This window comes from Ursus americanus, chromosome 12 (assembly GCF_024610735.1).
Source record: "Ursus americanus isolate L20-20 chromosome 12, mUrsAme1.1.p, whole genome shotgun sequence".
Taxonomy (NCBI): domain Eukaryota; kingdom Metazoa; phylum Chordata; class Mammalia; order Carnivora; family Ursidae; genus Ursus; species Ursus americanus.
Window position 1 is genome coordinate 30,021,460 of NC_142138.1, and position 16,163 is coordinate 30,037,622.

The following is a 16,163-nucleotide window of genomic DNA, read 5'->3' on the forward strand; positions in this document are numbered from 1 at the left end:
AGGACTGTTTCCAGCGAAGGGCAGTGGTCAGACCATAAGCACTGTTAGATGCTAGTAGCTCTGTATGTCACTGTCTCACACTGAATGAAGGAAGGGGCTACTGAGTCACTTTCCTAATCACAGTTATCTGGCTTCCTTTCCCCTGGTATGGAAAAGTGCTCTCTGCAGATTCTCTCATGTCAGTGAGCCAGATCCCCTCAACCATAAAACATGCTGCATTTAGCACATATTTGCCTGTAGTAACAACCATATAAAGAGTTAAAATTCCTAAAGCAATGGGAGATTATAGAGAGCAGTGATTAAGAACCAGCCTGCTTAGGTTTGAGTCCAGGCTCTACAACTTCCTAATGGTTTGATGATGGGAAAGAGGCTTAAATTCTTGATGCCTCAGTTTCCTAGTCTATATAATGGGAATAATAATAATAGCATTACCTCATAGGACTGATAAGAGAATTAAATGAGATAGTAAGGTTAAAGTTCTTCACATTGCACTTGAAACCTAGAGTTTTAGTTACCTAGGGCTGCTGTAAGAAATCACCACAAACTGTCTGGCTTAAAACAACAGAAATTTATTCTATCAAATTCTGGAGGCTAGAAATCAAAAATTAATGTGTCCACAGTGCTATGCTCTCTCTGAATCATTCTTTGCCTTTTAGCATCTGATGGTTGCTGGCAACGCTTGGCTTGTAGACACATCACTTCAATCCCTGTCTCTACTATTACATGTTGTTCTCCTTGTGTGTCTCTCTGTGTCCTCACCTGGCCTTCTAATAAAGATACCAGTAATTGCATTTAGGGTTCACCTTAATCCAGTATGACCTCATCTTAATTTAACTACTTACATCTACAAAGACCCTATTTCCAAATAAAGCCACATTCACATGTTCCAAGTAGACATGAGTTTTGGGAGAATACTATGCAACCCAGAATACCTAGTAAGTGTGCAATAAATGTTAGTTAAAACACACTCACCCATTTTACCACACATACCCACAAACAAAACATATACTCACCTAAACACACAGATGGGATTCTGGGAAGATGCTGGTTTCAATATAGGCTTATTCTAACTCTTTGTTTTCAGCTCCAGTCTGTCTGTTTCTGAGCCAAGTGGTTGGGGGTTTTCCAGAAGAAGGCTCTGAAGATGGCATGCAGCTGTTGGGGAGAGAACTGGTGTAGGAATATCTTCCCTTTGGGTCAATCCCAGGGGAGAGTTGATACCAGGTTCCATAGATTCCCTGGATCTCAAGGAGTTGAGAAGTAGCCGAACAAATGGGCTGAATCTTCTTTATTCCAGAGAATGAACAAATGGGAGGAAATTGGGTACAGAGATGATGAATGGAGATTGACTGCCTGCCTTCTACACCCAAAAGAGCAGAGACCAGTGTGTCTTCTTCTATTTTCAGACCTTTGGCCATGTAAGGTGCCCCAGCAGCTGCATCTGAGCCCTACTAAGAAGGCAAAGGAAAATAAGGCACACCAGCGGCCCAGGTAGAGAGAAGTGTACTGAGCATGACTCTTGGAATCAACTGCTATTAAAATATAGCTGCTGGAGAAGATAAAGGATAACAGGAATAAAACAGTGAAAAGAACATTCAAAATATACAAGGAGAGCACAAAACAGACTGTCTGAAACTGAAACATGGCTTATAAATGAAAACATTCAGTAGATGAAAAAGAGCATTGTCCCAGTCAAGAGCTGTATATTGGTCTGAAAGATTAAATTTATCAGCACAGAGCAAACTTTCAAAGAGATGGAAATCATGATGGATAAGAGAACAGACTTTGAGGAAAGATCTATGAAAAACCTAATATGGAAATTATAGGAATTCCAATTAAAGAAAAAGAAGCAGAGGGATGAAGGAGCAAAAGAAAGTCGTGACTATAGTTTGGAAGTGCATACCATGTTCCTGGAAAGACTGAAGAGGAAAAATTTATTTAGGCAGATCCTGATAAAAGTCCTAAATTCCAGGATAAAGAGAAATGTCACAATTCCAGAGGAAAGAGAAGGGTGGTTAGAAAGGCAAAACAATCATACCGGCTTTGAACTTAAGCAGTATTTGAAGTGGTAGATAACTTAGAGAAAAGGACTAAAACCCAAAGATCCAAGGCAGAACCAAGATATAATTCATTCATCAAGCTGAAGGAAAGATATCTGTGGCTATGCCCCACTAAGGAAAATACATGAGAAAGAACACAAAGCAAGCAAAGGAACTGGAACAGAGACTTCAACATAAAAGAAGATGAAAGAGAAAGAAAAGTGTTTAGAAATAAGGAGGCTTAAGTGCAGATTCAAAAGATACTATAGATACAATAGAGAGAATACACTGTGCAATTTTTTGGCAATGCAGTAGTCAGTCCCTTCTTATCTGTGATTTCATCGTCTACAGTTTCAGTTGCCCCTGGTCAACCGTGGTCTAAAAGCAGATGATCCTCTTTCTGTCATTAGAAGGTCAGTAGTAGCCTAAGGCATTGTTACAATGCCTTTGTTAAGCTCCTCACTTCATCTCATCACGTAGGCATTTCAGCATCTCCCATCATCACAAGGAGAAGGGTGAGTACAGTACAATACGATAAGATATTTTGAGAGAAACACTGCATTCACATAACTTTTATTATAGTATATTGTAATTGTTCTATCTTATTATTAGTTACTGTTGTTAATCTCTTACTGTGTCTAATTTATAAGTTAAATTTATCATAAGTATGTGTGTATAAGGAAAAAAACCCATAGTATACATAGGGTTTGCTACTACCTGCAGTTTCAGGCATCCACTGGGGGTCTTGGAACATTTCCCCTGCAGATAAGGGGGAGATTACTGTAAATTTGAAAATCTAGTGAAAATAGGTGTTTTTCTAGTAAAATACAAAACCTCAAAGTTGGCATAAGAAGAACTAGAAAATTTAAATAGACCAATGTCGATAGCAGACATTGGAAATACGGCTAAAGATTACTATTTTGAAAAAAGGCAATGGAATCAGAAAGTTTCTCTGCTGAATTTCGGCTAACCTTTAAAGAATAATTCCAGAGTTTTTAAACTATTCCAGACATAGAAAAAGATAGAAAGTGCCCAAATTCACTTAATACTCATTTTATGAGTTCCACTTAACTTCGAGACGCAAGCCTAAAGAAAAAAAGTAAAAGTAGAGATAGATAAATAGAGAGACAGAGAGATAGATAGATAGAGACAGAGAGATTGACTGACATAGTCCCTCCTTGGTAGATGGATGGATGAATGGCCGGAGAGATAGATTTTATTTATACTTTCGGAAAAACAAGAAGATACTCATTACTCAGCTTATTAGCTTTTATTTTTATTTTTAACATAAATTAATTTAATGTAAATGTCAGACTCTTGCTTAAAAATCCTTCATTTGCTCTCCATTTAGTATGCTTTATAAAAATTAAGTACATTTTGGGGCGCCTGGGTAGCGCAGTCGTTAAGCGTCTGCCTTCGGCTCAGGGCGTGATCCCGGTGTTCCGGGATGGAGTCCCACATTGGGCTCCTCCGCTGGGAGCCTGCTTCTTCCTCTCCCACTCCCCCTGCTGTGTTCCCTCTCTCGCTGGCTGTCTCTCTGTCACATAAATAAATAAAATCTTTAAAAAAAATTAAGTACGTTTTGTGAAAAGATCATAGAACATCTACTTTTTTCTTTTTTTTTTTTTTTGAGGTTGGAATGATTTTTTTTTTAATTTAAATTCAAGTTAGCTAACATATAGTGTAGTACTGGTTTCAGGAGTAGAATTTAGTGATTCATCACTTACATATAACACCCAGTGCTTATGCAACAAGTGCCCTCCTTAATTCCCATCACTCATTTACCCTATCCCCTCACCCACCACCCCTCCAGCAACCCTCAGTTTGTTCCCTATAGTTAAGAGTCTCTTATGGTTTGCCTTTCTCTGTTTTTATCCTATTTCATTTTTCCTTCCCTTCCCCTATGTTCATCTGTTTTCTTTCTTAAATTCCACATATGAGTGAAATCACATGATACTTGTTTTCTCTGACTTATTTCACTAAGCATGATATACTCGAGTTCTGTCCATCATAGAACATCTATTTAATTTGGCAAGTCATCTGGTAGTTGTAGGAAGACAAGGTTTTGTGCCATGTTATATGTATTCAATTTATTTTTTAAAAACACTTACTTGACGTTTACCTTGAACCACACTGTACTCAGTGCTTTACATTCATTAATGCATTCAGTCCCACAGTAATCCCCTTGCTTCTGTTTTAAAGACAAGGAAACTGAGGTTTGGAGAGAATGAACAGCTCACACAGGTCTGCAGAAGCGACAGACTCTTCAAGTCAGAATCTTACTGTTTATGTGTCTCATCTCTTGGGCCAGACCAGAAGGTCCTTCAGGAAGAGGCTATCTTATTTATTTTGTGTTCCACAAGGCACCATCATAGTTCTTCAAACATATCTAAGTGCAAGTAAGTATTTGTTCAAATTAATTGGCTGAGTGGCTCTTATTGTTTGTTTTAAGATAGGGAAAACGTGGGCATGTTTCAGTGTATCAAATATGGGCCAATGTAGTTACTGAAGATGCCACAGAAGAATGTATTAATGGATCGCAATCAATTAATCAATAAGTTTATTGACTATCTTTTCCCACCTAGTAGATAGAAAGACAAAGTAGCACAGAGCTCACAGGAAAGCATAATCTTCTGAGAAAGATGGACAGCTTCTCCTCTAAGACCACAGGGGCAAATAGACAAGAAGAGTTGAAGCAAGACGGATATGCAGAGATAAACATAAACAAGAGGGGAGCTGAGGGCCTGCCCAATCTGTTATTAGAGCTCAGAGGAAACAATTGGGAAATATTTTCTAGACTGTCAGACCTTATCTTTGCAATTTAGTGAGAACAGCAACTGAAAAATCCACCTGCTGACATGGCTTTCATTTACAGTTGAGGTCTGGGGGCAGGAATTGGTTTGAATAAGGCCCTTGTTTTATTGAAGCAACTTAGTCGTTCCATATTGGAGTTCACTGGTAGGTCATATACTGATAAACCAGCCAGTTCCCCAAACTTTAAATAATTGCTGATCTAGAAATTGAAAAAGAAGTAGATTTGGAAATGGTCTGAAAACCAGCAGTGAGAAATACTCTGTGTCGGTTTTCAGATAAGCATGATTGTCTGTTAGCTCCTCCAGTCATTTAGTGAAGCTGGGTTCTTGCCCTACAAAGCTTTCTGTGCAGGGTCTTTGGAAAAGTGAGCTGAGAGTTCTGTATGGTTGAATGAGCTGAAGAGTAGAATGTCCATTGTCTACATGCCCCAAGACCATCCGCAATGTCCAGTTTTCCACTTGACCACACAGAAAATGCGTTGGCTATAAATTATTGCTTCAGTGTCAGCAGATAAAGTCATCACGGAGCATATTTCTTTTATCCTGGGTAGAGTTGTTTTTTTAATCTTTGCATAGTATATTTCTTAGGGGTTTTTTTTTTCAGTGAATGCTAGAACCTTGGAATTATAACATCCCTCCATTTAGCCTCTCCTTTTTTTTTAAAGAGCATTTCCAATTTCTTGCTGCATTTCATGAGAGTCCCAATATCCTAATCTAGTCACAGTACAATGATTTTCATTTATAAAATAAAATTGCACTCACAGCACCAAATTAAACTCTCTTTTTAAATGAAATTAGTGGTTAAAAAAATTAATCCTCCAAACAACAAAAATGTATATTTTCTATATGTGTAATAACTAACATGTATTTAACAAGTCAGTTTTTAGTGCCTATTTATGCATGGTAGTGCCTCCTACCATTCTACGAAGGAGGTGTTACTGTCTTTTCTATTTTAAAGGTAAGAATTGGGTACCAGAAAGAATAAGTGACTTGGCTATGATCAAATACCAGTAACTAGTGGAAATGGAACTCACGCCCATTTTTTCAGACTCTAAATCCTGTGTCTTGTCTTCAGAGGGCGACATCCATATTGATTCACTCACTGTTCATTTACTCATTCAACAAACATTTATGAACATTATGTTGGCTCTTGAAATACAAGGGTGAATAGGATATAGTCCCTGCTCTGGTGAAGTATACAGTCTAATGGGAGAAGATAGTCAAATAAATGGAAAGGAATAATACAGAATGATCTGTGCTCTTGTTAGGAAAAATACAGGAAGTAATGAAAGCCCCACTGGGGTCGGGGTGGGGGGGCAGTGATAGGGTGGTCAGAGAAAGCTTTCTGAAAGAGGTGATGTCTAAGGTAAGACAGAATAAATAAGTAGGAATTTGTGGTGGGGAATGGGGAACAACATTCTGATCTAAGGGAACAGCGTGTACAAAGGTCCTGAGTCAGGACAAATCATGGGTTGGAAGGTGAATATTAAATAGTGGTCTCTTTAGCCACTAGCTCAAACACTGAGTTTAAAGAGGTAAGGGAAACCTGAATAAGCTGGGTCTTGGAACTAAGGACAGTCTTGGAAGATTTCTAAGCTGTGAAGTAATGTGTTGTTTTATTACTTTAAAAATGTCACTCTGGGGGCACCTGGGTGGCTCAGTTGTTAAGCGTCTGCCTTCGGCTCAGGTCATGATCCCAGGGTCCTGGGATCGAGCCCTGCATCGGGCTTTCTGCTCAGCAGGAAACCTGCTTCTCCCACTCCCACTCTGCCTGCTTGTGTTCCCTCTCTGTCTCTCTCTGTCAAATAAATAAATAAAATCTTTAAAAAAAAAAAAGTTACTCTGGCAGAAGTATGGAGAATGGCTGGGAGAGAAAGTAAGACTAGCTTAAGGAAGGACAATTAAGGGGCTATAATAATGAAAGAGGTGATAGGTGAGAGTGGCCTGAACTGCTGCCTGGTGGCCACTGTGGCAATTCCGTTTGGAGAATGGGGTAACTGTGGCATTTCCATTTGGAGAATGAAAGACAGGCCTGCTTAAGCACTCTCTAAGGCTAGCAAAGCAACCAAAGGACCCCAGGTACTTAAAACAATGACAACAACAGCTACAGGGCCCCCAGTTATGTAAATTCCACTCAGTCAGTAGGCCAGTTAACTTGCTCAGTCTTTGAATTGATTGACCCTCTCCAGATACACAGGAACTCACTCCTTGATGGTTTATTTCCCCTTCTTAGTTAAAAGCATGCTAGTGATACACAGTAGACATCATAGCCACTCTGACTGGTTTTATTTGATTGAGTTGTAGTTATCTGAGGATTAGACAGCTATTGATTCATGTCATGTTCTGTGCCTTGGATTCTCATCTAATCAAAACATTGCCAAAACATTGTCTCCTAAATGCGAAATTACTCACTGAGTAAATCATAATGTGATGCTTTCAGGCAAGCCATGCTTAGAAATGAAATTTAAGTAGGAGAAATTACAAAAGGAATAGGCAAACAATTGCTGTTTTGAAGATAATCATTTATACACTCCTGGTACTTGGCGGTGGGGTAGCAAGGGGGCAAATAGAAGGGAAATGCAAATTGGGAGAGTCTACTCCAGTAACTAGGCTATCTTTTGCTGGTCTTTACAGAGGATAAAATCTCACCCCTTTAACATGGAATGCAAGACCTTTCAGGATTGTTGCCCACTAGTCTGTTCAATCTCATTCTTCCCACACACATTTTCCTCTTCCTGGAACACTCTCTTCTTATTTACCTATTACAGGTCCTTGCTAAACATTACTTCCTTTCTGATGGCTTTTCTGCCTCCCGCCATCCCCACCCACCAAATTCTTTTCTTCCTCTGCATTCCCATTGTACCTTGTCTGCGCTTCCGTTATAGCATTAGCAAGTTATGGGTGTATATGCAGTCTCTCCTCATTTATTCACAGTTCCATATTTAGCAATTTTCCTACTTGCTAAAATGTATCTGCAATCTGCAAATCAATACTTGTGAACCTTTCATGGTCACCTGCGGGTACATTCACAGAAGCAAAAAATTTGAGCCACTCATCGTGAATGTTCCCAGCTGAGGTCACACTAGCCATGCTTTGCCTTCTTGTTTCAGCTCTCATATTCTGAACAAGTGTCCTTTTGGGGGTATAATTTGTAATACATTTTCACATTTTTGTGCTTTTTGTTGGTGATTTTGTTGTTTAAAATGCCCCCCACCAAGCATAGTGCTGAAGTGTTGAGTAGTATAGCTAAGTGCAAGAAGACTGTGATGTGCCTTACAGAGAAAAACACATGTGTTGCATAAGCTTTGCTGAAGCTTGAGCCATGAATTCAACATTAATTAACCAACAGTGTATATCGAGTAAGTTGTCTTCAAACAGAAACACATATAAAACAAGGTTATGTATTTATCAGATGACAAAAATGGCAACCAGAGGCTTGCAGGAACTTAACCCTGTATTTCTTAGGAGCAGTGGCTCAGTATTCACTAGGTCAGGGTTTGTGGTGACTTCATAGAACATACTAATGTCAAATAATGGGAATCAACTATATTTGTTTAGGTGTTTGTAGAATTCCTTGAGAAATGAGACCATCACCTTTGTATACTTAATACCCAGAATGATAGCTAAAATTAAGAATATGGTTGGTTCTTAATATTCTTGACAATAGTACCAAAGGATATTTCAAATATAATTTCACTGGTAATTGAAATGGATTCTTCCTTATTCCAAGTCCACAAAGAATGCCTGCCCAAAGGCCAGATGATTATAATTTACTTTTAGTATTAGTTTGGGCATTAACTCCTAAGGAACTGTGAATGGTCTTAAAACATTTATTGACCTAAAGGGATTGTGGGACTACTGCATTGAAGTTATGTAACTCTAGGAAAAATCAGAGCATATTATGTGGCCTACTCAACAGAAATAAGGCTCCTTGAAATAAAATTTGCTAAAGCAGTGAGTTTCAGTGGTAGGGCCTAGGGATTTGGATTTGAAAAAGGACTCTAGTGGTTCTAATATAATGTGTTCACATGCCACGTTATGAGAAATACTGCTATTCTAGGAGTTTCTTACCTGGAAATTGTTCTCTTTGGGGATCCCTAAAGGGATCTTTAACTCAGTACATTTTGAAGATACAGGTTTTTGTTTTGTTTTGTTTTGTTTTGTTTTGCTTTGCTTTGCTTTGGCAAACGAGTGGCTCCCTAAACTGTGTATCTTTTACTGTCTACGTGCATTTACAATAAACTCTACTCTATTTCACCTCTTCTTCACTAAGGAGCAGGTGCTCATCAGTGTGCTAATGAAGAATTCGGATTCATTTTAGGCTCTCTTCTAGGTTCATTTTAGGCTGCTTTTCTCACACATAGTCCAGTCTGAGCTGGGATACAAACTTAAGTTTCAGGGCTCTCATAATGCCAAGTTTTAGGGTACTATCAGAGTAGGCTGTGGTAACAGACAAACTTCAAACTCTGTGTTTAGAATAACCAAGTTTTCCCTTTTTTCCCCCTAATACTATACATCTAACTTGTGTTGGCAGGGACAGTGTTCTCAATGGTCATCCAGGGGCCCAGGCCCATGAAGGATTTATCATCTTCTAACATGCTTTTTCAACACAAGTTTTCAGGGTTTGCTCTGACAAGGGAAATAAGCATGGATGATCATGTACTGAATCTTAAACACATCCACCCAGAAATGACACATCACTTTTGCTCCTGTCCCATTGGCAACACAAACCATTGGCTATACCTAACTTTGAGAGAGAGAGAGAGAGAGAGAGAGAGAGAGAGAGAGAGAGAGAGAAGTACAGTCCTCTAGTATTCCTAGAAGAAGAGGAGAAGACAAATATTGGGCAGTACTTATAATGCTTACCATAATCTGGCAATCAAGTATTAGGTTCACATTTTTTCCCTACATGCAGTCTGCTCCTATGCCCTGTTTCTTAGTCTGTTTGGGCTGCTGTAATAAAATACCAGGGATGGAGTAGCATATAAACAAGAGGTGTTTATTTCCCATAGTTCTGGAGGTTGGAAAGTCCAAGATCAAGATATCAGCAGATTTGGTGTCTTGTGAGAGTCCAATTCCTGGTTCAAAGATGGCACCTTTTTGCTGTGTCTTCACTTAGTAAGAAAAGGAACTTTCTTGAGTCTCTTTTATAAGGGCACTAATCCCATTCATGAGGGTTCTGCCCCCGTGACTTAATCATCTCCCAAAGACCCAACCTCCTAATACCATCATCCAGGGAGTTAGGATTTCAACATATGAACATTTAGATCATAACATTCTGCAAAAGAGAGAATCCCAGATCCCTATGAAACTCTGTGAACTAAAAAGACAAGTCATCTGCCTGTCCCCTTGTGCCCTCCCAGTAGAACAGGGACAGGATAACTTCAATAAACATTCACATTCTGTAAGAGGAAGAATGAGAGAGACACATGGCAGTAACTGGTTTGGAGCAATCCTGAAAACTCATTGGCATGTGCTGGTAAGGTATATTCCTAGACTGAGCTCCATTCTGATCCCCAGGAAAGTCTCTCAGTCCATCGATCTCCACAGCCCTTGGCTTGGCCCACTAGGAGGCCCTTCCTTCTCTATTATCCTTGGTCCCATAACTGAAGTGGGCATTGGATGATGCTGCCATCTCAACATGGGCTTCAGGCTTTGCTGAGGTGGGAGAAGTAGAGAATTGCACTCTTGATCTTAAATGCTTCTGTCATTGGCCAAAGTAGACCAAGATGAACTTAAATGGGTAAGGCCATGTAATCCATCCACATGTTCAGTAGAAGAGAAGAACCCGAATATATTGGTAGGCTTTGGTATTGTTTTACTGCACTAAATTTTGTTTCTGCTCTTGCTCAAAGTATGGTGTTCCAGCAAACGGACTAGGGTTTAAGGCTGTGCTTCTTAACTTTCCATGAGATGTTAGGGGAATTACTAACTTGTTTAATAAACCTGTTTTCTTATCCATAAAATGTAGATTACAAGAGTGCCTACTTCCCTGGGTGGTTCCAAGGATGCAAGTCCCTAACAAAGTGCCTAGCAGATAGTAAGTGCTTTTGAGTGTTAGCTGTAAAGTTTACTACCATCCTGATCACAATGTTCTGTACTGGATTGTGCTAGAAACTATACTGTTTCCACAGAGTATGTATTCTCCATGGTGGGCGTCTGTAAACCCTCTGCTGGATTATCCTTGAATATGGCAGAATGATAGGAGATGTTAGAAGTCCTTTGATGGGCAGGGTTTCTTTCTGAGAGGCTTCATTTGTGTAGTACATGGCACTTGCTGTATAGCATCACTAAACATCTTCTTGGTATAGCAGTTAGGAAAATTCTGCTCATTTGCTTCATGCCCAATATGGTGAGGGTCACAGATGCCTGCTAGGCCCCTGTATTTCATTGCTTCAGTCATTGTACACAAGAGGACAATACACAAAGATTTCTCAGAAATGGGTGAATTTTAGCAAATTCAGGAAAAATGAAAAGAAATCAATATATTAATGACAGTGTGAGGGAAAAATATTCTGTTATGGACATTGTTCTTTGGGATGCTGCTAATGACACCTCTTCCTTTACTATCCAGAAGCAAGGTTTCATAATAAAGAACAAAGAATCAGATGTCTGATTCCTTTGCATCACTAGAGAAACATCTGCTTTAGCTTGGGCTACTATAGCAAAAACACCACAAACGGCGTGGTTTAAGCAACAAACATTTATTTCTCATAGTTCTGGAGGCTGGAAGTCTGAGATCGGGGTGCCAGCATGGATGGGTTCTGGTGAGGGCCCATTTCCTGGTTTGCAGATGGTTGCCTTCCTGTAACATCTTCACATGGTGGCAAAAGAGGGCTCTACTCTCTTTATTCTCTTATAAGGGCACTAATCCCATCATGGGGATTCCATTCTCATGATCTCTTCTTTTTTTTTTTTTTTTTAAGATTTTATTTATTTGACAGAGATACAGTGAGAGAGGGAACACAAGCAGGCAGAGTGGGAGAGGGAGAAGCAGGCTTCCCGCTGAGCAGGATCCCAGGACCCTGGGATCATGACCTGAGCTGAAGGCAGACACTTAATGACTGAGCCACCCAGGCGCCCCTCATGATCTCTTCTAAACCTAATTCTTTCCCTAAGACTTAACCTCCAGATACCCTCACATTAGGGATTAAGGCTTCAACATATGGATTTTGAGGAGACACAAACATTCCATCCATAGAAATATATAACTGACTCCCACAAAACATTGGTGACATCCGTGATGTACCAGTCATTATACTCATCACTGGTAATATAAAAATGTGTAAAATGTAGTTCTTGCCACAAGGAATACCAATCCAGTGGGGAAAAGATGGATGAGTAAGCTGAAAATTCCATATAACACGTTAAATATTCCACACAGAAGAACAAACAAAATGCAGTGGTTTCTCATATGTGGGAATAACTTAGGTCTGTTTGGGATATTAAGATTTAGTTTAGTTGCCATGGCAAGTGGGCTGAACTGATCATCAAAAAAAGTTGGTATTTATTTACTGTGACCTATTTATATACCCAAATCATGTTCACTTTAGTATCTTTGGAATTAGGCCAATGAGATTTTTGGTTCCTGTCAGATTTGCCTTGGCTTTATTACATTTTTTAATAGTGGGGTGGCCTGTTACATTCCTTTTGTTTCACTTTTTCTCCTGGCCTTTGTTTGTAAAGAACTGTATAAAAAATAAAATGCTCTGTTGGTTTGTATATTGGCATCTGGGCATCCCTGATCAAAGACTATTCACAATTTCACATTTCTGGCATTTCTTCCTCAAGAACCTCAGAGACAGATTGGTTAATGTTGTCTTTCAATTTGTCTTTCTTTTCATTGGAAATGTAGAAATATATATTATTTTGGCATGCTGAATTTGACCTTTTCCAGACCAGTTGTTTCATCTGTCTGGGACAAAGGGAGTAAAACAGACTGTAAAAAGCAGGTCAGAGGGGAAGATTACTGATGAGAAAGAAAGCCTGACTCAGAAAGGAGGCGATGGCATTCACAGTGTTTTTAAAGTACTTAAGATATTGTACTCTCTCAAGAGAATCTGTCTTCAACAAGCAAAGAAGAATGTCAGGAAATTGTATAGCTCTTGAAAATAGCTCTCCATCAAAGAATGATAAGAGAGCTCTCTGAAAGCAGGAAGCTTACAGAGGGGGGAGCCTGGGTAATGCTGAGACTATCATCCAGCAAACTTTCTGAGACTTTGGCCATTATCTCAAAGTTGACAAAAGGTAGTTGAGTGGGGAATTAAAAACAAATGTGAGTTAGAGTCCAGCTGTCAGAAAATAAGACAAATCTGCCTCCAGTACCTAGTTAGACAAAAGCATAAACTAGGACTGGCCAGTCGTAGACAGACATGGCTGTGTGGGTTGTCTGGTGCACAGAGTGCCACATTAGAGAGGACAGTATCCACAACATAGACATCATAGATCTGTGTAGTTATTGTTTTTGAGTAAATGGCATTTAAGTGTCTTGTTTTAACAAATCCATGTAGAGGGACAGTTTTCTGATAGGTGGATAAAGCTGTCTTGAGAAAGGGGCTCCTTTTCTAATTTGGACACACTGTATGAGCTAGCAGCAGCTGCGTGCTCAGAAACAAATGAAATCAGACATACATATTCCTCAGTGTTCTTTGATGCTTGAGTCCACTCTGGCGGGATTGTGAGCCTGGATCTCATTCACTCATTTAAACAAGCAAACAAACAAAGAACTAATTGGACATCTGCCACATGCCAGCCATTGTTGTTGAGAACAAAAATATCTGCCCTCATGGCGTTTTCCCTCCAAAGTAAACTACGAATTGTGAACATCTGGGAGCTGGGAACAATAAAGGACAGGGAGTATTGGTGCAGAGGAACTTGATTAGACTTGAATCCTGTGTTTAATCCCAGTTCCAAATGGTGTGGCCTCAGGCAGTTTGACTCTCCTCACTTTATTGGCCTATAGAAAAGGTTAATAATACTTTACTCATTGAGTTTGTTGGAAAAATTAAAGATATTATATTAAAAAAACTTATGGAGCTTATGACATAACAGGTATATGGTTGATGGCAGTAATAGTTATTATTATTGTAATTATTATCTAAGGATAATAGCATGGACAATCCAATCCTGAGTGTACCCCTGGATAGCAACCTCTGATGCTTGTAGTTGGCCTGACATGGAGGGAGGATGTTAGAATGGGAACTTTTACTTCCTGTAATCTGGATTCACTTCTCTTCCCCACTGTATAAAACTTGTTTTCTAAACCTCCCTAAAGAAGTCAATGTAATGAAAATAGACAGACTTCATGACCTATGTGGGAAATGGATGTTGAAATGAGATCATCCAAGATGGCAAGGTTATGCTTAGTTATGTTTCTACCTGTTTCCAGAGGGGCTGAAAGAGAGGTTGAGTTAGAGACCAACTGACAGATAGAGATTTGCAAGCAGGAATCTTATGGTGTGTGCTCCTGGAATCGGCACCTGCAGGAAGGGAAGAAGGCAGGATTGGGCAGAAAGGGAAATTAAACAATGATGTATTGAACCAGAGGCCTCAGTTGAATTTACAGGAGCTCTGGGGTTGGGGTCACTCTTCAAACTTGACTAGAATTGGACAATGAGAGCCAGGATTTCATTCCCTTCTCCTATCCTTGAACAGTCATTGCTTGTAGGCTGTCCTTGAGGAGGGAGGTGACCTTGAGTTAGGCTGTCTTCAGCAGAGTATGAGCCCCAATGAGGGACTCAGCCAAGAGCTTCAGCTGCCAACGCTCCCAGAGGTTAGGGAAACAAATGCCTCAATCCTGAAGGGGTGATCTGAGCAGCAGATGACATGACAGAGGTGAAGGTCACATCCAAGGCAAACCCATCCATAAAGAACCCTATGGACAATGGGTATTAAGGAGGGCACGTATTGCATGGAGCCCTGGGTGTTATATGCAAACAATGAATCATGGAACACTACATCAAAAACTAATGATGTACTGTATGGTAACTAACATAACATAATAAAAAAATTAAAAAAAAAAAAAAGAACCGTACAGACAGAGGCATTAGCTGTGCTTTCTGATCTTTTCTTCATTGTGGCACATCAAAAATAATAATAGTTTGTACTGCATTAAGATAAACAGATTGGACTGCTTGTGGCCAGAGGTGACAAGCTGAGGGACTCCAGCTGTGATTATGCCCACCTGATAGCCAGGGGCTCAAACAATTAGAGTTTTAGCAAGCTTATTCATATAACCTGAGCCTAAGCACAATGCTTGGGAGGTAGTGAATTAAGGGCATAAGTGTGGGTTTGGGGGGCGGTGCAAAGCTAATAGGAATCCTTTGGGAAAGGCACATGGTCACGGGTGCACGTAAGAAGAAAAGCACAAGTCTCCCTGTCACATTTGTATAAGTTTCACTCTTCGAGTACCTTAATTGCTAGAAAATCAGAGGCAAGGCTCCAGCTAACAGTGTGTTCACTTTGAACCCTTCCTCCCTCAAATGGTTTTGAGACCCACAGAGACTCCCTGGGTTCAGAGATATGAATTTATTTTCTCTCTGGCCACATGTTACTTTGGAACCAGAATTCACTTCACGGTTATATAGCCTGATTGAGGTGCCCCTAAAATACGTTATTGATCTCTCTCTTTCCTTTTTTACCTAACCAGGAAGAGAAGAAAACCAGGAGAAAAAAATGTGTAGCTTCCATCTAGGATTCATTTCTCTGTGCTCCTCATCAGAACATGATAGAAGATGGAGAGTCATGATGTGGCCCATGGTCATTATCTGACTGCTGCCGTCCATCACAGATTCACAGGTAAATGCCCTATTGACATTTCTATTATTAACCAACATATCACATGCCACAAACTGGGGTTACAGATGCCTTTCTTTTGTACCTCATAGTGTTGGTTCGTACAGCATATATATATTGAATGTTAAATTAGTTGCCAGCATTAAAAAAAATAGGAGATTTCTTAAAAAGTCAAAGGATCTGTGATGAGTGGGCTCTAGTTTGTTCCCACATAACAATTAGTTCAAGCTGAATTTGGGCTGTACCTTCATGAGATGGAGCATGTGCTCTAGTTTGCCTCAGTCCCCATCATGTCTTAGTGTCTCCCTATCCATTTGTTTTAATCATTTATGTTACCTACATACCCTATGGGTATGAGGTTTTACACTTGATTTGTGTAATTTCAGGGGGTCTTTTGGGATTCCTAAAAGGTATGAAGAAAAATGGTCAAAATTAGTCTTGGAGACAACAAAGTATTATAATTTATTTGGTATGACTTTTATTGATCAGCTAGTCTAGAGCATGGCCACTGTCATGG

At 39.7% G+C, this 16,163-nt stretch overlaps 1 long non-coding RNA gene across 1 annotated transcript in view; it reads left to right on the forward strand.

Moving 5' to 3' along the window:
- The first annotated feature begins 1,090 nt into the window (after positions 1–1,090).
- Positions 1,091–16,163, forward strand: part of LOC123794974 (uncharacterized) — a 75,009-nt gene continuing 59,936 nt past the window's right edge. The window contains exons 1-3 of the long non-coding RNA XR_006780289.2: positions 1,091–2,554; positions 4,242–4,438; positions 15,501–15,649. This is a non-coding gene — a long non-coding RNA (uncharacterized LOC123794974). The remainder of the gene's footprint in view (positions 2,555–4,241; positions 4,439–15,500; positions 15,650–16,163) is intronic.